The sequence below is a fragment of the Mesocricetus auratus genome, unplaced genomic scaffold, assembly GCF_017639785.1.
Source record: "Mesocricetus auratus isolate SY011 unplaced genomic scaffold, BCM_Maur_2.0 Super-Scaffold_100004, whole genome shotgun sequence".
In the NCBI taxonomy this organism is placed as follows: Eukaryota; Metazoa; Chordata; class Mammalia; order Rodentia; family Cricetidae; genus Mesocricetus; species Mesocricetus auratus.
Window position 1 is genome coordinate 116,197,419 of NW_024429189.1, and position 24,606 is coordinate 116,222,024.

General features: G+C 41.0%; 1 protein-coding gene and 1 long non-coding RNA gene across 4 annotated transcripts in view; one reads left to right on the forward strand and one right to left on the reverse strand.

Annotated features, from left to right (window-relative positions):
- Abhd12 (abhydrolase domain containing 12, lysophospholipase) overlaps positions 1-24,606 on the reverse strand; it is a 76,606-nt gene that overhangs the window by 46,368 nt on the left and 5,632 nt on the right. The gene's annotated exons all lie outside the window — the stretch shown is intronic.
- On the forward strand, positions 6,271-20,613 carry LOC121140558. Of its 2 annotated transcripts, XR_005877470.1 has the most exons (4): positions 6,271-6,353; positions 6,455-6,520; positions 16,371-16,507; positions 20,465-20,613. It is a non-coding gene; the product is annotated as an uncharacterized LOC121140558 (long non-coding RNA). The 2 variants fall into 2 exon arrangements; XR_005877469.1 differs by lacking the exon at positions 20,465-20,613 and having other exon boundaries at positions 16,371-16,816.

Sequence of the window (24,606 nt, forward strand, 5' to 3'; positions counted from 1 at the left end):
TAATCCCAGCACTTGGGAGGCAGAGATAGGCAGATCTCTATGAATTTGACACTAGTCTATAGAGGGAGTTGCAGGACACCCAGGGCTACAAAGAGAAATTCTTTCTTGAAAATAGCCCAAAATAAATAAAAGTAAATGTTATATAAAAATATATTACTTTACATACATATTATTAAAGTTTAATAATTTCTTGGTTAAAATATCAATTAATGTCTATGGGGGATGGGGTTCTATACAGAGTTTCTCTGTCTAGACACGGTTTCTCTGCCCTGGTTGTCCTGGAACTAGCTCAGTAGATGAGGCTTGCCTTGAACTCACAGAGATCAACCTGTCTCTACCTTCCAAGTGCTGGGATTAAAGGTGTGCACCAACACTGTCCAATGGTAATATTTATTCTTGATATTGATATTATATGTTTCTGTATTAATACTGTGAAATACAGCTTATACTGTGTAGGGAGAGATCTTAGATACCTGTGCCACTGACCATGCATGCTTTGGGTGTGGTTACAGGTGCATGGGAAATAAAGGGCGGTGCAGGGGAGACACTCGCTCTCTTCTCAGGGTTCCAGTCAGGTCTCCGATGATACTGAGACCAACCTGGGTTGCCGGTTTCTTTGTAAGTGCCTTCCCACAATAAATAGTCACCTTTATCTTTACTCAGTGTGTGATTTATATTTCTCTAGATCTGGTGTTAGGAGCTGGTATCGGAACCAGCTCCAGAAGCCAATGTCTTGGCACTGCCCAGAAGGGGCTGCTCCTTCTCGGCCTGAACACCGCTAGCAGCACTGGCTCCGAACACACTTGGGCTCCCCTATCACTGAGCCACATTCTGATTCAACCCACCACCAGAGTCTTCCACAGGCGTGATGGATCACACCTTTAATCCCAGTCACTGTGGAGGACAATCTCTCCCAGGACAATTAGAAGATCCACTGCTTATTGTAAAGAATAATACATCTCTAGGTGATAGATTAGCTACTGAGGATGAATCAAACATAACTAGAGGAAACAAAAAACGTATATTTTGGCAAACTTCTGCACAAGATCACAGACCCAAATTAGCAGTTAGGGTAAATAAGACGATTATTGGCCTTTTAGACACTACAAATGATATCAACATCATAACTCAGAATTCTTGGCCTTTAAGATGGCCTTTACAAGAGGTAAACATTCAGTTCTTAGGGATTGGAACCCTATCTCAAGTAAAACAAAGAACGAGATGGATTGACTGTATAGGGCCAGAAGGACAAAGAGAACGACTGAGGCCCTATCTCACAGACATCACTATAAACGTCTATTACAGCAATGGAATACTCAGATTAACATTCATTCCTCCTGTACCACATATGAATCAGAAAACAAGGTCTTAATGGTAGAAAAAAAATATCGTAAGGCACTACAGAAAACAGGTGCCAACCATACAGGCTGTACAGAAACATAATACGAGTGCCAAACCTACAGAGGAACCAAAAGCCCTACCCTTAAAATGGCTAACAGATGAACCTGTCTAGGTCGGGCAATGTCTTATGATCTCTGAGAAGCTAGAGGCTTTAGAAAAGCTGGTTCAGGAACAGCTAAATGCTGGGCATATCAAAGAATCTACCAGTCTGTGGAATTCCCTTATGTTTGTTATCAACAAGAAATCTAGTAAATGGAGAATGCTTACTGATCAGAAAGTCATCAATAAAGTAATTCAACCTATGGGCTCTCTCCAGTCTGGGATGTTATTGCCTTTTCTGATACCCAATGGATGGCGTATTATAGTCACTGATCTAAAAGATTGCTTCTTCACTATTCCTTTACAAGAAAAAGATAGGGAAAAATTTGCCTTCACAATACCTACCTATAACAATTCTCAACCAGTTAGGAGATTTTAATGGAAGGTTTTCCCACAGGGAATGTTAAATAGTCCTACTCTGTGCCAGTATTTTGTTCAAAAACCTTTGGAAAAAATTCACAAACAATTTCCACAATCCATAATTTGTCATTATATGGATGATATACTGTTGGCTGATTCAAAGTAAGGAATGTTGGAAAAGACGTTTGAGGCAGTAAAGGAAATTTTACCTCACTGGGGATTACAGATTGCCCCTGAAAAACATACAAAGAGGAGATTCTATTAATTATTTAGGTTACAAAATAGATCTACAAAAAAATTATACCACAAAAAGTACAGATCAGGAGAGATCATTACCAGAATCTTAATGATCTTCAAAAACTACTAGGAGAGATTTCTCAACTACAGACAATTATTGGAGTTGAAGGGCATGATTTAAAACACCTAAAAATGCCCTAAAAGGAGACAAAGACTTAAATAGTCCACGAATATTATCAGCTGAGGTTGAAAAAGAATTAAAATGGATGGAAAAGAGAATACTAGAAACACATGTGAACCGCGAGGATTCAAAACTAGACTGTATTCTGGCTATTTTACCATCTAGAGAATACCCCTCAAGAATGTTGATGCAGAGGGAAGATAATCATATTAGAATAGATATTTCTGCCACATAAACAGAAAGAAAAAACTAAAGACATATATAGAAAAGATCTCTGATTTGATTTTAAAAGGTAAATTAGGGCTTCATTAACTAACTGGAAGGGACCCAACAGAAATTATAGTACCTTTAACTAATGAAGAAATTTCTTCCTTATGGAAGGATAATGAATATTGGCAAAGGGCCTGCAGTAACTTTTGGGGAACAATTAGTAACAACTGTCCCCAAACAGAGAGAATCAAATTCATAAAGAAAACAATTTGGATGCATCCACATATTGTAATAAAAATGCCAATCTCTGGAGTCCCTACATTCTACACTGATGCAAACAAGTCAGGAAAAGCAAGTTATAAATCAGGAAATATAAGTAGTTCAAAGCCCTTACAACTCTGTACAAAAGGCAGAGTTGTACATCATTCTCATGGTACTTACGGATTGTACAGAGCCTCTCAATGTAGTTACTGAATCTCAATATGCAGAGAGCATCATCTTACACATTGAGACCACTGAATTTATTCCTCATGATGTGGAATTAACCTCATTGCTTATCCAATTACAGGAAATCATCAGAAATAGAACTCATCCTGTATATATTACACACATCAGATACCATACGGGTCTGCCAGGTCCTCTAGCACAAAGTAATGATGAGACTGATCGTTTATTAATAGGAAGTGTGCTAGAAGCTTCAAATTTTCATTAAAAAAATGCCATGTTAACAGCAAGAGCTTAAAAAGGATTTTTCTACCACTTGGCAACAAGCCAAGGAAATAATAAGAAACTGCCCCACCTGTTCATTATATAACCAAACTCCATTACCAGCAGGCAGTAATCCCAAAGGTAATCACAGAAATGAAATTTGACAAATGGATGTGTTTCACTTTCCAGAATTTTAAAGTTTAAAATATGTACACCACACCATAGATACATTTTGGGGGTTTCAATGGGCCACTGCTCTTAACTCTAAAAAGCTGATTTTATTATCACACACCTTTTAGAGGTGATGGCCGTTATGGTTGTACCTGCACAAATAAAAACTGACAATACTGTAGCATATGTCTCCAGCAAATTAGAACAGTTTTTCTAATATTATAATATAAAGTACATAACTGGTATACCATACAATCCCACAGGACAAGCAGTGGTTCAGAGATCTAACCACTTTAAAAGAACTGCTTCATAAACAGCCAGGGGGAACAAAGACCCCCAAACACAGATTACATAATGCTCTAGTAACATTAAATTTTCTTCATGCTAATGAGAAAGGGCAAACAGCTACAGAAAGACACTGGACTACAGAACTTCTAAACTAAATCAGCTGGTGTATTTGGGATGTAATGACCTCAGTGTGGAAACCAGAATATATGTTACATTGGGGAAGGGGTTTTGCCGTTAGAGTCCATCAAAATTGATCAAGATTCGATCCAAACAGGAGAAACATTGGGATGAGGAAAGATGACAGACCATCCACAAAGTCACATTCCACGAGGTGTATAGAAACCTCACAAAGGAAAGAGAAGTGTTTCGTTCTTGTCTCAACAGGAAAACCCATCTCCAAAAGGCAAGACACTGAACATATAGACACCTAAAGAGAGGATGGCTAGCCAAAAGAACCATCAAACAAAGAAAATCTGATGCTTAACATCAATGTCTAATTCTCTGAACTTATATTCTTATAAAATCTACTTCTCTTTACTTTCTAATACTCTTTTGGTCCCAATTCACTTAAGCCAATGCTGGCTTTGGAGTTGGAAATGACTCTCCTCCTCTAAATCCAAGCATGTTGTTTCAGAGTTTCTGTATTATATCAAGAAGCCAATTGATGTAAGAGAGACGAAAAGAAATCTAGGGACTGTCATTTGTCTATTCTCGGGTTCTTTCTCTGAAAGTCTAATTTCCCTCATATTTACTATCTTTCTTATTGTTGCCTTTCCTGGCATGCATACATATAAAAATTGAAATTTCCTTGTTGACATTAACCTTTAAGCTTTCCACAATTTAGTTTTGTTTCAAGACTAAATCTTTTCCTTAGACTAAAAGGGGAATTGCAGGGAAAAATATCTTAGATACCTGTGCCGCTGACCACGCCTGCTTTGGGCATGGCTACAGGTGCATTCGGACGTGGGAAATAAAGGGTGGTGCAGGGGAGATGCACACTCTCTTTTCAGGGTTCCGGTCAGGTCTTGGAATACACTGAGACCAACCTGGGTTGCTGGTCTCTCTTGTAAGTGCTGGTCTCTCTTGTAGTAAGTGCCTTCCCACAATAAATAGTCACCTTTATCCTCACTCAGTGTGCAATTTATATTTCTCTAGAATACTGTTACTCTTTCTAGGTGTCAGTTATTGGTATATAAGAAATCTCTCAGTTGGCATATTTTTCACTTAATAATCTCAGCACTGTGTAAGTGAAGATCTGGCTAAAGGTGTGTATACATGTGCATGGGTCTGCCTATGAAAATCAGAGAACAATCTCACATGTTGTTTTTCAGATGCTACTCACTGATTTGGATTGTTTGTTTTGGGACAGGGCCTCTCACTGGTCCCACTGGTTTGACACTCTGAGTAGGCTATGCTGGCTGACCTGAGCTGCCTGTCATCTGCCCAGTGCTAGAATTAAGAGTTGTATCCTCACACCCAGCTCTGTTTATGTGGGTTCTCGTGTTTGCAAGACAAGCACTTTACTGACCTATCTATGCTTCCAGTTCTTATATGCCTCCTTCCATAGCAACCACAACATTTAGAATACTATTTTATACTAAAGTGAGAAGAAATGTAAAGTCCTGTTCCTTTACTTGAATTTTCATTCTCTTAACAAATACTTTTCAAGTATCCAAGAGGCATGAGGTGGTGAATACCATGGCTGACATTCCACTTTTTATTACAATTCTGGCTGGTGAAATAGATGTCTTTGATCAAAAATTTAACTTTGAATGCTGTAGATGTAGTGCTCATCAATAAAACATTAGCTACAAAAAGCAGCTTCTGAATCCAATTGTCTGCAGTTTTCTGCAGTTTCACCCACCTGAGACTCCCTAGGCCTTGGAATTTCTTCTGCTAAGAATGGAGCAGAAAAAGTTCCCTTCCCTGGGGGCTGGAGAGATGGCTCAGTGGTGAAGAACACTCACTGCTCTTCCGGCACTCAGCAGTTCAGGTATCTGATGCCCTCATACATACAGACAGACATGCAGGCAAAACACCAATGTATATGAAATAAAAATATTTTAAAATGTACATGGAAGGTGGGATAGCCAGGATGAATTGCATATTCTGCCTCCCTCCCATCAGGGCCAGCCTAAGATCACTGAAACAGCTCTTGAAATCATGGCACTTTTATTTTTATTTAAATAAAACAGCTGTGTGTGGTGGCTCATGTCTGTAATCCCAGAATTTGAGAGGCTGGAGTAGGGGGACTCCCAGAAGGTCAAGGTCAGCCTAAACTACCGAGAGTTCCAAGCCATCTGAGGATATTGAGTAGACCTTGCCTCACAAACAAACAAAAAAAATAGATAACAAAAATTTACAAGGTATAGACTGGGAATTTGTTCTCACATGACAGATAGTATTTTGTGACATTTTTTGTTACCAAAACACAGGTACTAAGTAAAGATGACATGTGAAAATGCAAATTAAATAACTAATTTCCATTTTTACTGTGTTATTTTTGTAGTTGCTTAAGTTAGAGTTTTGCTGTGGAGCCTTCCCTAACTGACCTAGAATGTCCCAGGACTAGAATTGTAGAGACAGGAGGATCCCTAGAGGTCATTGTTTGGTCAGCCTACCACAATCCATGAGTTCCATATTCCCTAAGACTGCCTCAAGAAAATAGGGGGGCAGGGACAGCAAGATGGCTCAGTGGGTAAGAAGCTTGTGCCAGCCTGAGTACCTAAATCCAATCCCCAGAAAACACATGGTGGAAGGAAGAACTGACTCTCACTGGTTGTCCTCTGATTTCTGCAGGCATGCCATAACACAGGCCTCCAATCGCCACAAAAGATGCCTGATATTGGCCTGTGGCCTCCACATGTAAGTACATAATGTGCATGTGTACCTACATGCACACACTCACATAAAAATTCAAGAGCATCCTTGGCTACAGAGCGGTTTCAAGATCAGATAGATACATGAGACCCAACCATGAAACAAACGTTAATAAAAAGCCCCATGAAACAGCTATCCCAGCATGACAGAAGGCTCTCTGTACCAGTGCAGTTTTTTATACAAGAATCTTCCAGGGAAATTAGCATATAAATGCAGAAAAAAATGAAATGAAAAATAAAAATCACTTCCCATCACTTGATGCTAAACAAGCTAATACTAACACCCTGGTATAGCAGTATTGTGCATTTTAACTCAATGCCCTATTACTTTATATAAAGTTAGGCTCTACAGCAGAAATGGATAGCAGGCCATACCAAACTAGCACTCTCCCCCTAGTGTACAGTTGCAGATAGGTACAGGTTGCCTGCTGGAGAATTCTGGAATCTGGAAGCATATGGGACCATGTGAATGGTTCTTACCAGTGTCACCCAAAGCAACATGCAGCTGATTTTTTTTTAAATTGACCCAGCATAACAGCTAGTGTTTCCTAATTCATACAAAATTATACTCTAGCCATGCTTGTAACTCCTGCACTAAGGAGGTGGCAGCAGGAGTGTCAAAAGTCCTAAGTCACTCTGGGTACTACACAGCAAGAGTTTGTCTCAATGTTTCCTCTGCCCAGAACATACACACACACCTCCCCCCCCATTTCCTCTATATATTTGTATACATATATATTTGTATAAACCACTGACAAATTTCAAGTTTTTAAAGGTTGTATGTTTACATAGCCTAAAAAAAAAACCATCATAGCAAATCTCACTGCTAACCTGTCACCCCTGGACCCAGAAGTAACCACTTTTACTAAGTACTGATTCCACATATAAATTCATATGCGCTAAACCTTCCCTTTTAAACATAAAAGATGCATGCTACACAGTATCAATGTTTTCTTCCTTGATTCTTTTATCCTACAAGATATCCAGAAATTTTTCTATATCAATTCATAGCTTTCTTGCTTCTTACACCTCAATTAACCAACAGGACAAACACTGAAAAACCATTTTACTCTAGGCAATCAGGCTATTTCTAGCAAATTACACAAGGAATCATTGCATACATATAAGGTTTTGTACATGCAGGTGTAGGCAGGACCAGGATGGCACTAGATGGAAACACCTGCATCTGTAATTACGAATCTATTTCCCTCCCAAATCTTGCTTCCCTCAATGTAAACAGAGTTAGAATTAATATAAGCCTCTGTGTGCTTATTTGGGTCTAAACAACTGTGGGACCAGATGGGACAGAAACTCCATCTACACCTCAAAAACAAAATAACAAAGCAACTGCCAATCTGATGGGTGGAAATGGCCATCTTGGTGTATTTTCAGCTTCTCTAAGAATCAAAAGTAGGGCTAGGAGTGTAGCTAAATGGTAGAGCAATTGCCTGTCCATGTATGAGGTAGGGGAAGCATGTAGTGAAGAGAAGAAACAATACGTATTTGAGTGTCCTTTCATATGCTGAAGTGTTTTGTTTTGCTTTTTGTTTTTGTTTTTCAAGACAGGGTTTCTCTGTATTGCTTTGGAGGTTGTCCTGAAACACACAGAGATCCGCCTGCCTTTGCCTCCTGAGTGCTGAGATTAAAGGTGTTCATCACCAACACCTGGCTTGTTTTGCTTTTTAGTTAGGTTTTTGCACAATATCCATGGCAATTTGATCTTCTTTCTTCTCAGTTACTAGAAACTTTAAAAATGTTTAAGACTTGTTCATTTTACATTATGAGTGTTTTGCCTGTGTGTACAATATGTATGCCTCATGTCCTTGTAGGATCAGAGCCACTGGAACTGCTCTTAATTGCTAAGACATCTCCCCATCCCAATTCCTAGAAGCTCTTCTTTTTAGAGCAGCTAGCTCCTTGTAACTATTTCTTTTATGATTCCATACATTATAAAAGTGTTCTTATGTTTAAAGTAAAATTTAAGTGGAACATGGTGACCCATGCTTATACTCCCAGCACTTGAGAGGCTGAAGCATAGCAAAGACAAAAGCTTGTGTTCAAAACAAAAACAAAAAAAGGAAAGGGAAAAAAGACGTAAACATGAGAGTTTTGAATAGACTGGTTTTAGAATCAAGACTCTTAGTGTAGCCACAAAACAGAAATGTAATGTGCATTCTCCCCACCAGCCTTGTCCCAGAGTTTCGTCAGTCCCAAATGAACACACAGGATGCTATATTGAATTATGAAGCTGTTGGTCATTTGCTATGGCTTCTTAATGGCTAGCTGTGACTTAATTATTAACCCATAATTACTAATATCTTACCTAGAATGCAGCCTCATGCGTCCTCTCTTCCCAGGATCACATGGCGACTCTCTACTCTTGACTACATTTTCCAGAATCCTCCTTGACTCCTAGTCCCACCAATCTTGCTTCCCTATCGGCCAACAGTGCCTTATTTATCAACCAATAAGACAACATATACACAGAAGGACTTCCCCCATCACAGGAACATCTAACTTGAGTTCCTTTGCCTTTGTACCTCTCATCATGGAGGTGATTTGGGCTCTAATTTATAGTTAGGAGAACTTTCTCCCAAAGAATACGAATATATTATATGCCACTCCAGAAACTACCTTAGTCTCAGAATCAGCTTGGAGAGGACCCACCAAAAAAAAAATCAGTGTTCTCATTTGGAATATAGTAATTAGTGTCTATAGCATAACATCATAATGAAGACCATTATGTTGTTTAATTAACATATATTAATAACATTTTCATAATAAAGGCCTCCTCCAACATCAAGACTATAAAATAATTTGATTCATATTTTCTTCTAGTACTTTTTGGCTTCACTTAACTCTAATCCATTTTCTCACTTAAAAAAAATTCAGGGTCCTACTATGTAGCCCTGGCTGTCCTGGAAATCTCAACACAGATCAGGCTGACCTTTTTTGTTTGTTTGTTTGTTTGTTTTTTTGAGACGGGGTTTTTCCTGTGGCTTTGGAACCTGTCCTGGAAATCACACTGTAGACCAGGCTGGTCTCAAACTCACAGAAATCTGTCTGCCTCTGCCTCCCAAGTGTTGGGGAATATTATTTTAAGGTGTGTGACTTTTGTTTATGCTGCATTTGTTTAACTCTGTGAAGCTACGTTACTGGGCCTGCCTAAAACACCTGGTGGTCCTAATAGTGAAGCAATAGCAAGAATAGGCGGGACTGGCAGGCAGAGAGAACAAATAGGAGAAATGAGGACCAGGAAAAGCGAGAGAAGGATGTCAGAGGCCAGCCATCCACAGAGTAAAAAGGAAAGTAAGATATACAAAAGTAAAAAAGATAAACGCCCAGAGCAAAAAGACGGGTTAACTTAAGATTTTTAAAAAGCTGGCTAAAAGTAAGGCAAACTAAAGTTGGGCATTTATAACTAAAAACAAGTCTCCATGTGTGATTTATTTGGGTGCTAGGTAGTGGGCCCCCTCAAAAAGACCAAAGAGTAAAAAAAAATTTTAAATAAATAAAATGGCACCAATTTGTCTTTTGTTTTGTTTTTTGCTGCTGTTGTTGTTGCCTTTTACGCTACAGCTATCTTATTTAGCAACTTATCACTCCTACCATTTGAACAGTGGCTAGGCTGCAAGAGTCCAAGCCTGAGGGAAATCTGCTCCATCAGGCACTGACTCTTTTAAAGTTACTAAGAAAACCTAAGTCTTGATTTTGCTAAAGAAGTCAAAATTCAAAGGTTGAGGTAGAACCCTGTTTTCAAGAGAGGTTAAACAGCAAGCAGCTCACCTCTTTGCTTCTCCCAAGAAGTCCTTATGCTGTTTCTCACCCCTCCTTGTAAGCCCTCCTCCCCCTGGCTCCTCCCTACAACTTCCTGTCAGCTAGTAGCTAACCCAGTCTCCTGACCGCAGGTGAAGTTTATTTAATCAAACACATCTTTGCATCATTAAACAAATGTTCAGACTATAAACAAAAGTAACACACCTTAAAAGAATATTCTGCAACACCCAAGTGCTGGGATTAAAGGTGTGTGCCACCACCGCGGGGCACCCCTTAATTTTTGTAGAATTGGTAATAACATCTCCCCTTTAACATCTGATTTTAGTAATTTGAATCTTCTTCCTCTCAGTTTATCTCACTGAAAGTTTGTTCATTTTATTGACCTCAAAGAACTAATTTTTGGAATGAAAAGATGGCTCAGCAGGTAAGAGCACACTGGCTGCTCTTCCACAGGTCCTGAGTTCAATTTCCAGGAACCCCATGGTGCTCACAACCATCAATAATGGGATCCAAAGCCCTCTTCTATCTGATGCCCTCTTATGTCATGCAGGAATAAATGCAAACAGAGCACTCATAAATATACATACACATAAATAAGTCTTAGCTGGGTGTTGGTGGCATACACCTTTAATCCCAGCACTCTGGAGGCAGAGGCAGGTGGATCTCTTTGAGTTCGAGGCCAGCCTGGTCTAGAGAGTGAGTTCCAGGACAACCTCCAAAGCAATACAGAGAAATCCTATCTCGAAAAGCCAAAAAAAAAAGTTATAAAAAAGAATTTTTTACTTTCACTGATTCTCTTTTTTTAATTTTATTTCTTTCCGGATTTATTTTCTTCTGTTAAATTTGAGTTTAATTTGCTATTTTTCTAAGTCCTTACATTGTAAAGTTAGATTGCTAACTTGTATGTATACATGTGTGTGCACACATCTGGAGGCCAGAGATCAGATACCTTTTCTCAATCTCTTTCCACCTTACTTTTTTCTAGATAAGGTTTCTCACAGAACCTGTACCTCACTGACTTGGATGGCCATCAAGACCTAGGGGTCCTCCTGCCTTTCTCTTCCTTGTACTGTAATTACAGATATTCCTTTGCCTGGCTTTTTAAAAATGTGGGCTCTGGGGACTGAACTCGGGTTGCTGGGCTTGGCATTGAGTCCTTTACCCACTAAACCATCTTGGCAGTTCCAATCTTTCTTTTTCTCATTTCCTTTCCAGATAGCAGAAATGTAGTTCCAAGCAATTTAGACTCGAAGCCAGGATTTGAGACCCCCACCACCCCTCAAGATTAGTACTAGGGGGCTGGTTCCTCTCTCTTTAGCACCTGAAGCTTTGTTTGCTGCCCAGGTTGGCACTTATCTAAGGAAGACCTATCTGCTGGACAAAGCCTGCTGTGCAGCCCACATCTTACATCAGGTAGCAAGTTGATAGTTGAGGCTCCAAAACTGGGCATGGTGATGCACACCTTTAATCCCAGCACTTGGGAGGCATTCTTCCCTTTGTTTTTGGAAGAAGCCTCAGTTACTGGCAAAATGGTAACCTTGGCCTCACCCAAAAGGGACCATTGTAATAAGAGTACCATTTTATTTTCTTGCCTAAGGTTCTGTTCTTGTTGGCCAGAATGGGAACATGCAGATCCTAAAGTTATGGGATATGATTTGCTACTCTCATCTTATCCCCCCTTTTTGGGGGGGGGGTTCAAGACAGGGTTTCTCTTTGGTTTTGGAGGCTGTCCTGGAACTAGCTCTTGTAGATCAGACTGGTCTCGAACTCAGAGATCCGCCTGCCTCTGCCTTCCGAGTGCTGGGATTAAAGGTGTGTGCCACCACCGCCGGGCTCCCTTTTTTCTATAGACCCCATTGCCTTCCCATATGCCCTGGGCTAAAAGAAGAAACAATTATTTTTATTTCTTAATAGGGCATAGCAAATACGAAAACACTCTGTTCTGATATATAAAACTGACCCAACTGGAAGCTCAGAAAATAGTAACAGCTATTAGGGTCACATGTTTGAATGCGTCTCCTCTAAAGTTCAGGTGCTGCCTATGTGAAAAGATGGCCTTTGTGAGATTATACCATGAGGGCTCCTCCTCCACAAACCCATTTAAGGCACTTACACAGGAGGCTTCAGACGCTTCACCAGCTTGCCTTTCTGCTTTTACCATTTGAGCATATAGCATCAAGGTGTGTAAAATCTTAAACGTGGACAACTGCCTATACCAGACCTGCTAGAACTTTTGTTTTGGACTTTCAAGCCTCTAGAACCATGAAAAAATAAACTTCTCCTGTGAAAAATAAACTTCTGTTCTTTACAAATTACCCAGTTTATGGCATTTTATTACAGTAACAGAAAACAGACTACAGTATCTGCAAAAGAAAGAAATGCAATAAACTCTCTGTATGTGGAGGTTTCTGATTCTAAATAATCACATGACTTTAATCCCAGTACTAAGGGGGTAGGGGATGGGGCCAGAGGCAGGCAGACCTTGTGATTCTGAGGCCAGCCTAATCTACAGAGTGAGTTCTTGGGCAGAGAAACCCTGTCTCAAAAAACAACAACAAAAATTTAAGCCCAATAATCACTTAAACTGAGGAGTTCAAGGTCAGTCTAGGCATCACAATAAGAACCCTTCTCAAAAAAGGGAGTTGGAGAGATAACTCACTAAAGTGATTGCTTTTCACAAGGACATAGATTCAATCCCTAAAACCCATATTTTAAAAAAAAATCAGGTTTCATGGTACAAGTTTTTAATCCTAGCACTGTGAAGATGAAAATGTGGTAGACCCTGGAGCTTGCCAGGCAGCCAGCTTAGTTTAGTTTACATGGCAAGCTCAAACCAGTGATAGACCGTGCCTCAAAAAATCAAAGAGGACAGTACCTGAGGAATGACACTAGGAGTTGACCTCTGCTCTCCACATGAACATGCATGCACATACACACACAAACCAAAAGAAAAAAAACCAAACAAACAGAGCTATGTATCTGTTACCAAGCAGAGTAAAAAATTACCTGATCTTCAATACTATTTGTATAGCACTCATACAAAATGTGTGGTAGAAAATTCTGAAACCTGTGGTTAATGCAAAAATACAAGGACATGATCTAAGTTAGCAATGTTTAACAGTATTGACAAGCATCATAAAATCTAGGTAAAGCTAGACCTGATGGTACAGGATAGAATTCAACTACCTGAGAAGCTTGGGAAGGAGGTTTGCAAGTTCTAGTGAATTCAAGGCAAAGTAATGAATGCCACCAAGTATCAAAAGGAAAAGAAAGTAAGGACTCAGGCTGTAGCTTAACAGTAGAGCTCTACTATAGTATTATACCCCAATGTTGTAGGGCTAACACTAGGCAAAAATAGGTGTTTCCTGTGAACTTCTTTTACATTTCAGAAGTAGTAGATGGGGTAAACAGATGGTGGAAAACCATAGAACTTTATTCTTACATACTAATATGATCATGTTGAAATCTTAGTACAGCCAGGAAGGGAGGAAGCATAGATCATGCTCCCATTGTAGAGAAATGGAAAATGAACTCAGTGCTATCAAATGCCATGCCTAGGTCTGGCCTCTGCGTGGCAATGAGCCTCAAGTTCAGCCCACTCTTTCCATTCCACTGAATCCTCATTTGGAATGAAAAAGCATAGCCAGAAATACACAAAAACATACAAAGGAAACTTGACCTTGCCTTCTCCATGGTGTTTCAGATTACCTGACAAGGCTCACAATACCAAAGGCAGTAGGAGTAAAACTCAGAATTCCACCACAGACTAGACCAAAGTCAGATATTTTCCTTCCAAACTCTAATGCGAAAGTACTGTAATGTGTATTTAGTTTTAAAAACAGCTTTATTGAGACATAATTGACACACACAGTGTGTAAAGGTATATAACCTACTAAGTTGAACTTAAATTATTGGGAAACCAACAAGCCTGTCTGTCATCCTGTTTCCAGTCCCTCTCAAGCCTCCCTCTCAATCCCTCCAGTTGGCTCCAACTTCAGGTGTCTATGGATCTACTTTCTGTCACTAGAGAAAAACGTGGATTTTTTTTCTTCATGCATTATATTTGGGGAATCATGTTCTTCACTCAACGTTGCCCCTGCCTGTGGCTGTTTTACTCTTTTGGCTTTTGAGGGGGGTCACCACCAGCTCCCAAATAAATCACACAGAGAGGCTATTCTTAGTTAGGGATGCCCGGCCTCAGCTAGGCTTATTTCTTGCAAGCTTTTCTCAACTTAAATTATCCCCAACTACCTTTTACTTACAGGCTTTTTCCATGGCTGGCTGGAAGGCTGGCCCCTGACAACTTCCTCTTTTTCCTCGTTTCTCCTTCTATTTATCCTCTCTGCCTGCCAGCCCCACATATCCTTGTCCCTGCCTCACTATTGGCCGTTCAGCTCTTTATTAGGACCATCAGGTATTTTAGACAGGCACAGTAATACAACTTCAAAGAGTGAAACAAATGCAGCATAAATGAAAGTCACACATCTTTACATCGTTAAACAAATATTACAGAGCATAAACAAATGTAACACACCTTAAGATAAAACACCTGTTAATATTCATTTCTCTCTTTTAAGCCCTTAATTTTATTAGAGCAGTTTTGGGTTGACAACAAAATGGAGCAGAAACAACAGAAATTTTCCATATACTCCTCTCTATATACATACCTACACCCCTCTCCCACCAGCATCCCCTGCAGAGGAGAGCATTTGTCAGCTGAAGAACCTGAATCAACACATTGGTACCCAGAGTTCATAGTTTACATGAGGATCCATACTTGCTGTTGTACATTGAGCATTTTTATGAAACACATTCAGATTGGCAGAATAACAGTTTTTGATGAGTTAGCTTGTTTGTTTTTGTTTTACTCTGATGCACCACTGTGTGAATACACCAAGATCCACACTCTGAACTGGGACAATAGAAAAGATATCGTGAAGACCCCAATCTATCAAAAGCTCCAGGGCATAAAAATATAAATTAATGTTGAAGAAAAATGGAAGAGAATGCCTAAGAAGACAGAGCACCCAGGACACCTTATCGAAGCAGGGTCCCTTAAAAGAATGTTTTCCTGGAGCTAGAGGGGTGGCTCAGCAGTTAAGAAGAGCCAGGTTCAATTCCCAGCACTCACATGGCAGCTCACAACTGTCTTTAACTCTAGGTCCAGGGGAGCCGACATTCTCACACAGACATACTCAAAGACAAAACACCAATGAACATGAAACCAAAAAGAAAAATGTTTTCCCAAGTTCATCTGCAAATACACAGAGGCTGATACAACTATGGTTCAAAGTGGCCAGGCTACATTTCAAGACAGAAACACAACTTGGAGTCATCCTGCAGGCATGAAAAATACAAGTGTTGTAGGATAATGAGGTTTGCATCAAGGTTCAGGAAAGTCACTTGGTCAGGCAATGTATGGCATTGAATGGAACCCCTGAGTGGGCCATTTATAAAGCTATGAATATGAAGCCCAAGCTACAATAGATACAGACTCCAAGGTGTTGCAGATGCTAGGAATGAGGGTTATCACCAGGGAAAGCTATTCATACCAAGTAGAGTCAGCTCATGACAAATGTCATAAATGTCACAGGTAATAGAGCTGGAGGGTCATGGCTACCCAATGTCTAGTCATTGGAGACTAGACAATGGTACCATGAGCCCTAAATGCTGAACCTGAACTACAAAAATTTGTTTTCCCTGCTGGGTTTTGGTCTTAGACTGTCTGATATCTCTTTGCTATGTCCCCTCTCTTTTAGAATGGGAATGGTTTCTCTGTGCTACTATATATTGGAAGTATGTAACATTAAAAAGAAAATCTTACAGTGGCTCAAGTTAAGAGAATGCTTTGAGTCAAAGCAGGAGACTTTGAACTTAACCTTCTGAATAATGTTAGGAGGTACTCTGGAAATCAGATAAATTATGAGATACACAGGAGTGGGTTTTGGGGGGGTGAACGGGAATGTGAAGGGAGGAGATACAGTATTGCAGACTAACAGAATGTGTTTGAAAACTGACAAGGAGTGGGCTTGTGATGACTAACACAATGTCAAATTTAGGACCCCCAAAGAGATTGAAACAACTACGCTGGAGGATCTGTGAGAATGTTTCAGAGAAGATTAACCGAGGAAGAAAGACCTAACCTGAATACGGAACCATCCCACGGGCTAGGATGGAGTAAGAGTGGAAAAAGAAAGTGAGCTGCATTCATCTCTCCCCAGTTTCTATTCAGCTCCATGTAAACCAGCTGCTACATGAGCTGTGAGCAGCTCTGGCAGCCATGCTTTCCCTGTCATAGTAGATCATACTCTCTGAAAACTGTGAGCCAAAACAAACCCCCCTTCCCTAAGGTGTTCTGTCTGATGCTCTGTTTCAGCACTAAAACAGTAACTACTACAATTCTGTTACTGTAATCAGCAAAAGAGCCGAAATGTTTCCTTTTGATTTTATTACAACATATTTTCTTAGAAAGAACAAAAGAATAAACCCATTAATATGATTAATTTCCCAACACTAGTAGCTGAATTAAATAGTTCTTATCTTTCAAGTAGATTTTTTTTGAGACAGGGTTTTGCTGCAGAATATTCATTTATACTGTGAAGATGTGTTGCTGTGATTGGTGTAATAAAGAGTTGAATGGCCAATAGCTGGGCAAGAAGAGATTAGGCAGGAGCCGGGCGTTGGTGATGCATGCCTTTAATCCCAGCACTCGGGAGGCAGAGGCAGGCGGATCTCTGTGAGTTTGAGGTCAGCCTGCTCTACAAGAGCTAGTGCCAGGACAGCCTCTAAAACAATACAGAGAAACCCTGTCTCGAAAAACCAAAAAAAAAAAAAAAAAAAAAAAAAAAAAGAGAGAGAGAGAGAGAGAGAGATTAGGGAGGACTTCTGGGAAGAGAGAGAACTCAAGAAGAAGAAGAAGGGGGAGTCGCCAGCTGGACTCAGAGAAAGCAGAGCATGTAATAGGAAAGGTAATAGCCACAAGCCACATACATGGCAGTGTGTAGATTTAAAAGATGAGTTAATTTAAGTTATAAGAGCTAGTGGGAAAAGCCTAAGCTAAGGCCAAGCTTTCATAATTAATAAGTCTACATACTGTTATTTGAGAGTTGGTGCTTCAGAAAGACTCATTACAGGGTTTCTCTGTGTAACAGCTCTGGCTGTCCTGGAACACATTTTGTAGACCAGGCTGGCCTCAAACTCACAGAGATCTGCCTGCCTCTGTGTCTGCGTGCACCACTGCATCCAGGTAGGTGGAAATCTTAACAACCTTCAAAATCTTATTCCAACACAGTTGGTACAAGGTGCAATCACACTACACCTCTGAAAACTTCAAGGCCTTAATGAAATGCGCAACAACAACCTCTAATGTCTCTTTTGTTTTCAAAGAAGAAAACAAAAATCATGAGGATTTTGTTGGCAGAGTTGAACAGTTACGTATCCTACTGTGGGGTCTGCTTTGTGTTTGTGGTGGGAAGACAATGTAGGGTTCTGGCAGTAACAAAAATAAAGATTATCAGAGGTGGGGCTCATTTTAAGGCTTCACACATGGCCATGATTTCTATCTTATTCTTGGTTTTTTTGTATTTGTTTTTGCACAGCACTTCATCGCACTGTTGAAACTTTACTTGGTATTTATATCTGCCTTTTGGCTGTGCTTCTTCACAAGTCTGTAAGCTCCATACAGACTAAGGCTTACCCACTCTCATGCCATGTTTTAGTTCTATTAACTAGCCTTCAAGGAAGGCTAAGTGAAAGCTACTTGCTAAATGAGTGAAAGAAGATACAAATCCCATTTTCAATATGCACCACACAGTTAAAACTCTGGAGGAGAATTTCACTTCCCTGTTATCTTTCTGTACTTTGATTCTCACTATAGGATTATAGGGTCTTTACTACTTTGGAATCAGATACAAAGTAAGGAGCTGAATGAGACAGTGATGGCCCCTGAGCAGCCTCTCACCAAAGCTATGTCATCTCCTGGGTGACTTCACACCTAGAAATCCTTCCCTGGGCCCTACAAAATCTTTCCATTTTTCCCTTGAGACCTTGGGGAGACACTGGCAGGCTTCCACATACCTTACACTGGTTCAAGAGGCTCTTCTGGAATCTTAAGCTAGATATTAAGTGTTCTACAATGGTGATCTTTGTTATTTCTCATTTTTAAGGCATCATACATAGCCATGTTTGAAGGGTCCTGATATAACATGCTTTATCGGAATGCCGTGTGTCCCTAACTGTGAGACTTTCTGTTTTATTTCTAGACTGTGTAGCTGTGAGTGATGTTCTTTGCATTACATCATTTGAATGAAGGAAGAGGCCAAAAAATGGATGCTTTTAACATAAAAATATTGGAATAAATGGGTCTTTAAGAAAGAATGAAATGCCAGCAGTGGTGGCACACGCCTTCAATCCCATCACTCAGAAGGCAGAGACAGGCAGATCTCTGAATTTGAGGCCAGCCTGGTCTACAGTGCATACCTGTAGTCCCAGCACTTGAGAGGAAAAGTCAGGAAGATCAGGAATTTAAAGCCACCCTTGGCTACAAAAGATCAAATGTCAAAAAAGAAAAAAGGAAGGACATCAGAAAATCAAGCATAGTGATGAGACAATGCCTGTTGTAATCACAGTACTCAGGAGGTTAAGGCAGAAGAAAGATGTCTTAGGGTTTTCTATTGCTGTGAAGAGACACCAACCATGACCATGGCAACTCTTTGAGACAGGGTTTCTCTATATTGTTTTGAAGGCTGTCCTGGAACTCACTCTGTAGACCAGGCTGGCCTTGAACTCACAGAGATCCACCTGCCTTTGCCTCCCGAGTGCTGGGATTAAAGGCGTGTGCCACCAATGCCGGGCTGACCACGGCAACTCTTATAAAGGAAAACATTTAATTGTGGTGGCTTGCTTACAGTCCAGAGGTTTAATCCATTATTGTCATGGTGGGAAGCAAGGCAGAATGAGGGCAGACACGTTGCTCAATAAGGACCTGAGAATTCTTACATCTTGACTCACAGGAAACAGGAAGTAGTCTAAGACACTGGTGTGATTTGAACATATATGAGAACTCAAAAGTGACACATTTCCTCCAACAAAACCATACATACTCCAACAAAGTCACACCTCCTAATAGTGCCACTCCCTTTGGGGGGGCTATTTTTTTTTCAAACCATCACAGAAGGCAAGTTTAAGGTAAGCTTGGGCTATATAACAAGATCTGAAAGAAAAACATGAGTGAGAGCAGACAGTCTCTAGACACTCTTGTGTTCTCTCTAAGCCATAGCACTGATCAAAATATTGCATGTAAGAGCTGATGGCTGCCATCCATAAAGCTGAAAAACAAGATTCCTTAGGGGAAGGTATCCTCTCCTTGCATCACCAGTTGCTTTCACAGTACCTGGAAAAGCATAGTAACCGAGGAATACAATAACGCATAGGTACCTGACATTAATGTTACTTTCAGGCAAAGCTACGAGGATATTTCAGGATTGAGAATGGCACAGCTCAAAGACAAAAGAACATAACGTGTCTGCTACACATGCTATTAAAAACAATGGAAAATCAACATCTTAATCTTTTCTAACGTCCTCTCTAGTGAGGACCCTACATTTTTACCTTTCCATTATATGAGTAGTCACTCAATATATTCAGTCCTTTATGGAACTTGCATTAGTCTGAAAACAGCTGAAGACAATTTAACTTTTTTTTCTTCACTTTAAAGTGCAAGACCACTTCTTCCCAGTTTCAAGAACCAATACAAGATCAAAGCACACCTTTAATCCCAGTACTTGGGAGGCAAAGGCAGGAGGATTTCTGCATTCCAGGATAGTCTGGTCTACATAAAGCAAATTCCAGGAAAGCCAGAGCTACACAGAGAAACCCCGTCTCAAAACAAAATGAAACCGCCGGGCGTTGGTGGCCCATGCCTTTAATCCCAGCACTGGGGAGGCAGAGGCAGGTGGATCTCTGTGAGTTCAAGGCCAGCCTGGTCTACAGAGCTAGTTCCAGGACAGCCTCTAAAACAATACAGAGAAACCCTATCTCGAAAAACCAAAACACAAAACAAAACAAAACAAAAAAAAAGATCAAAACACTCCTCGCTCTGCTTCTATCCCTTCACTGGCAGTCCTTCTCTATCTCCATCTCTTTCTTTTTACAGCACTGAGGATCAAACCCAGGGCCTTGAGCATGCTAAGTGCTCTCTACCACTCAGGCCATACCCCCAGGCCCTCTCCTTCATCTTGACAAACGGATGGAACAAGTGGCTTAAAGATCAAGGGAGTAGTTTTGTAATAAAGGTGAACAGACTTGACATGTGACTTCTTGCTTGAAGCTACTCTACTTCCTGAGTTCTCTCTCTCTCTCCATATGATGCATATAACAACCTGGATGTGATCCTCATGGTGTCTGGAACCCCAGGACTGAATGGGGCAAACAAAGGAGAATTACTAGGGCTTGCTGGTTGCCAGATGAAAAACGAAGGCTTTAGGTTGGGGAGAGACTGTCTCGAAGGACTAAGGTGGAGAATGACAGGAGGGCACTCACAGGTAAATGTGGAGGAAGGGTTAGAACATGGTAATAGGTTAAGGCTGGAATAATTTGAAGAAAGGTGGAAAAAGTCCTATATTTTCATGAGCAAAGCATTAGGGATAATTCTGGTAAGGGCTCAGAAAAGAGTTTCAACAGAAAGATCCACAGCTAAGCACTGGACCAAGATCCCAGAGTCCAGAAAAAGAGAGGAGGGAGGGATTATATGAGCAAAGGGGTCAAGATCATGATAAGGAAACCCACAGAGACAGCTGACCTGAGCCAGTGGGACCTCACTGACTGGACTGCTAGCTGGACTGCATAGGACTGAACTAGGCCCCCTGAATGTGGGTGACAGTTCTGTGGCTTAGGCAGTCTGTGGGGCCACTGGCAGTGGGACCAGGGAGTACATGAAGTGACTTTTTGAGTCCATCCCCTATGGAGAGATACCTTGCTCAGCCTTGATTTGGCGGAGGGGGAGACTTGGTCCTGCCTCAACTTGATATGCCAGACTTTAACTCCCCATGGGAGAACTTATCCTTACTGAGGAGTGGCTCGGGGAGTTGGGTGGGGGGGGGGGGAGGAGTAGGAAGAGGGTAGGGAGAGGGAACTGTGGTTGGTATGTAAAATAAATACTTTTTGGGGGCGGGGTTTCAAGGCAGGGTTTCTTTGTGGCTTTGGAGGCTGTCCTGGAATAGCTCTTGTAGACCAGGCTGGTCTCAAACTCACAAAGATCTACCTGCTTCTGCCTCTTGAGTGCTGGGATTAAAGGTGTGTGCCACCACTGCCCGGCAATAAATGAATAAATAAATAAATAAATAAATAAATAAATAAATAAATAAATAAGAAAGACAAAAAAGAGCTTCAGGGGCCAGGTGATGGTGGCACACACCTTTAATCCCAGCACTCGGGAGGAAGAGGCAGGCGGACTTCTGTGAGTTTGAGGCCAGCCTGGTCTACTGAGCGAGTTCCAGGACAGGCTCCAAAACAATACAGGGAAACCCTGTCTGGGGGGGCACGGGGAGAACTTCAGGGAAGTCAAGAATTCATCATTTTTGTTTAAGTGTTTGCCAGGTCTCATACACTATTCAGTTAGTTTCCTTTCTGCTAATGTGATTAAACACTCTAGCTAAAAGCAATTTAGAGGAAGACAGAGTTTATTTCAACTTCTAAGTTACAGTCCATCACTAAGAGAAGTCAAGGCAGGAACAAGCAAGAACTTGAATAAGAAACCATGGAGAGCTTGCTGGCTCATTTGTAGCTTCATGTTTAGCTACCTTTCTGATATAGCATAAGACCAGCTGTCCAGGGGATGGTGCCACCCATAGCAGACTGGGCCCTCATACATCAAATATCAATCAAGATATTCCCCACAGATATGCCAACAGGCCAATCTGACCTAGGCAATCCCTTATTTAAGACTTCCTTCTCCCCCGGCGGTGGCGGTGGTGCATGCCTTTAATCCCAGCACTCGGGAGGCAGAGGCAGGCGGATCTCTGTGAGTTCGAGGCCAGCCTGGTCTACAGAGTGAGTTCCAGGACAGTCTCCAAAACAATACAGAGAAACTCTGTCTCGAAAAAAAAAATTAATCCCAGCACTCGGGTAGATCTCTGAGTTCGAGACCAGCCTGGTCTACAAGAGCTAGTTCCAGGACAGCCTCCAGAGTCTCGAAAAACAAAACCAAAAACAAAAAAGGAAAAAGAAAAGACTTCCTACTCAGGATGACTCTAGGTTTAACAATCTCAAGTCAACAGTTAAAGCTAGCCAGGGCAGACAGAAATGAAGAACTATATTGGAAATCAGAGTAAAGGCCATCCTTGTGAGGTCTCAGGCACAAATGAGGAACTATATAGGAAATCAGAGCAAAGATCACTTTGTTTATGGAGTTCTAAAGACTAGCTTAACTTTGCCCATGCTCTGGAGCATTCTGAGAGCTGTAGGGTGTGTATACCCTGACTTTAAGTAGGCTGTCAATAGTCAAGGAGGCTAGATAGAGATATCATGAGATAGAGCCACTAGTCTAGGGCAAATGCTCAGCAAAGCTATAAGGGAGGGACCACCAGAAAGATCCCTGAACTGTAGAGCGACCAGAGAGACTCCACTGTGGAAGAACTGAGGTAAAAGACGTCAACTTATGACTGCTGGTAAAAGCCCAACAAAGCTACAGAAGCAGGAGTGCTGCAGATGGTAAAGGCTCAAGCACCCAAGAGCACATCGTTGCTATCCGACAGTGCTCAAGGTGTGGGATATAGTAACAAAGAACACCATTCTTTCTTTTTTTTTTTTTGGTTTTTTTTTTTTTTTTTTTTCGAGACAGGGTTTCTCTGTGGCTTTGGAGGCTGTCCTGGAACTCGCTTGGTAGTCCAGGCTGGTCTCGAACTCACAGAGATCCGCCTGCCTCTGCCTCCCGAGTGCTGGGATTAAAGGCATGCGCCACCAACACCCGGCAAAGAACACCATTCTTTAGCTTTTAGACCAATATTACTTTCTCTGATGGGCTTTAGACTTACTAAGGACCAGCTACTTCTTTCTTCTTGCCTACCTCTCCCTTTTGGAATGCCTGTCCCACCACTATATTTTGGAAGTAAGGCTCACAGCAGGAGGAAACAGGTCTCAGGATGAAACCTTGGAATGTCACCCATATCTGATTTAGACGAGACTGAACTTGGAGCATTTGAGTAGATGCTGTACTGCGATTTCTTTCAGATCTGTGAGACTTTTAATAATGAAATCCTATGGTTTGAGCTCCTCCAAAATATACAATGACCATTCCTTCTTTCCTTAGCATCCCCAGAAGTTAGGATGACAGGCATGCATTACCATACCCCAAACATGTTGAAATTTAATTACCAACAGAGCTATATTGAGAGGATGGAATGTTTGAGGTAGTAAGACTGGATTAAGGCTGTTACAACCAGGAGTAGGTTAGAAATCATCAAGAGTAGCTTTGTTAGAAGCGCAAGTCTTTTCTCTTGAGTGTTCAAGCATTCTGTCCTTGTTCCATTTTCTCTAAAATGCTTTCTCCATGTGATACCTTCTGCTATATAAACTGTAGCCCCAAGGCCCCCCTCAAATGCAGCCCTTTGATCCTGGACTTTCCACACTCAAAAATCGTAAATTAAAAATCTCAAGTCTGTGATAGTTATAGCAGTAAACCAACTAACAGAGTTCCCTTCTCAGCAATGTAGTTCTTATTCTTCCAGTTACTCAGAAAAGATTTTTTTACACTCTTCCATTCAAGCAATCAGTAAGTTCTGAGAATGGTATGGTTAGAATTCCACATCTTCCCCCATCTCCAAGGCTACTTCCCAGCCCAAGCCCCACAATGTCTTTCTTACACTGATGACAACACCCCTAATCTCATCATCTCCAGGTTGTTCTCATCACAGGCACGATATTTATCTATCTATTATCTATCTCCATATGTATTATGTAATACATATGGAGGGAGGGAGGGAAGGAGGGAGGCAGGGAGAGAGAGAGAGAGAGAGAGAGAGAGAGAGAGAGAGAGAGAGAGAGAGAGAGAGAGAGAGATACACAGCTTATGCTATTCTGCTTCAAAGCAGCCAGAAGCTTTCATTCAAGTGTCCCATTGTCAGAAAGGCTTCTTTCTCATTTAGACCACTACCACTACCACAGTAGCTTGTCCACAGCTGGCCTCTTACTGGCTCTGCAACTCTTAGTATCCAGAACACCTAACATAGTTCTCTTCTTTTGTCTTCTGTCTCTTCCATAGCAAAGTAAAGCCCATGATCACTGCTGAAGCCTTGCAAG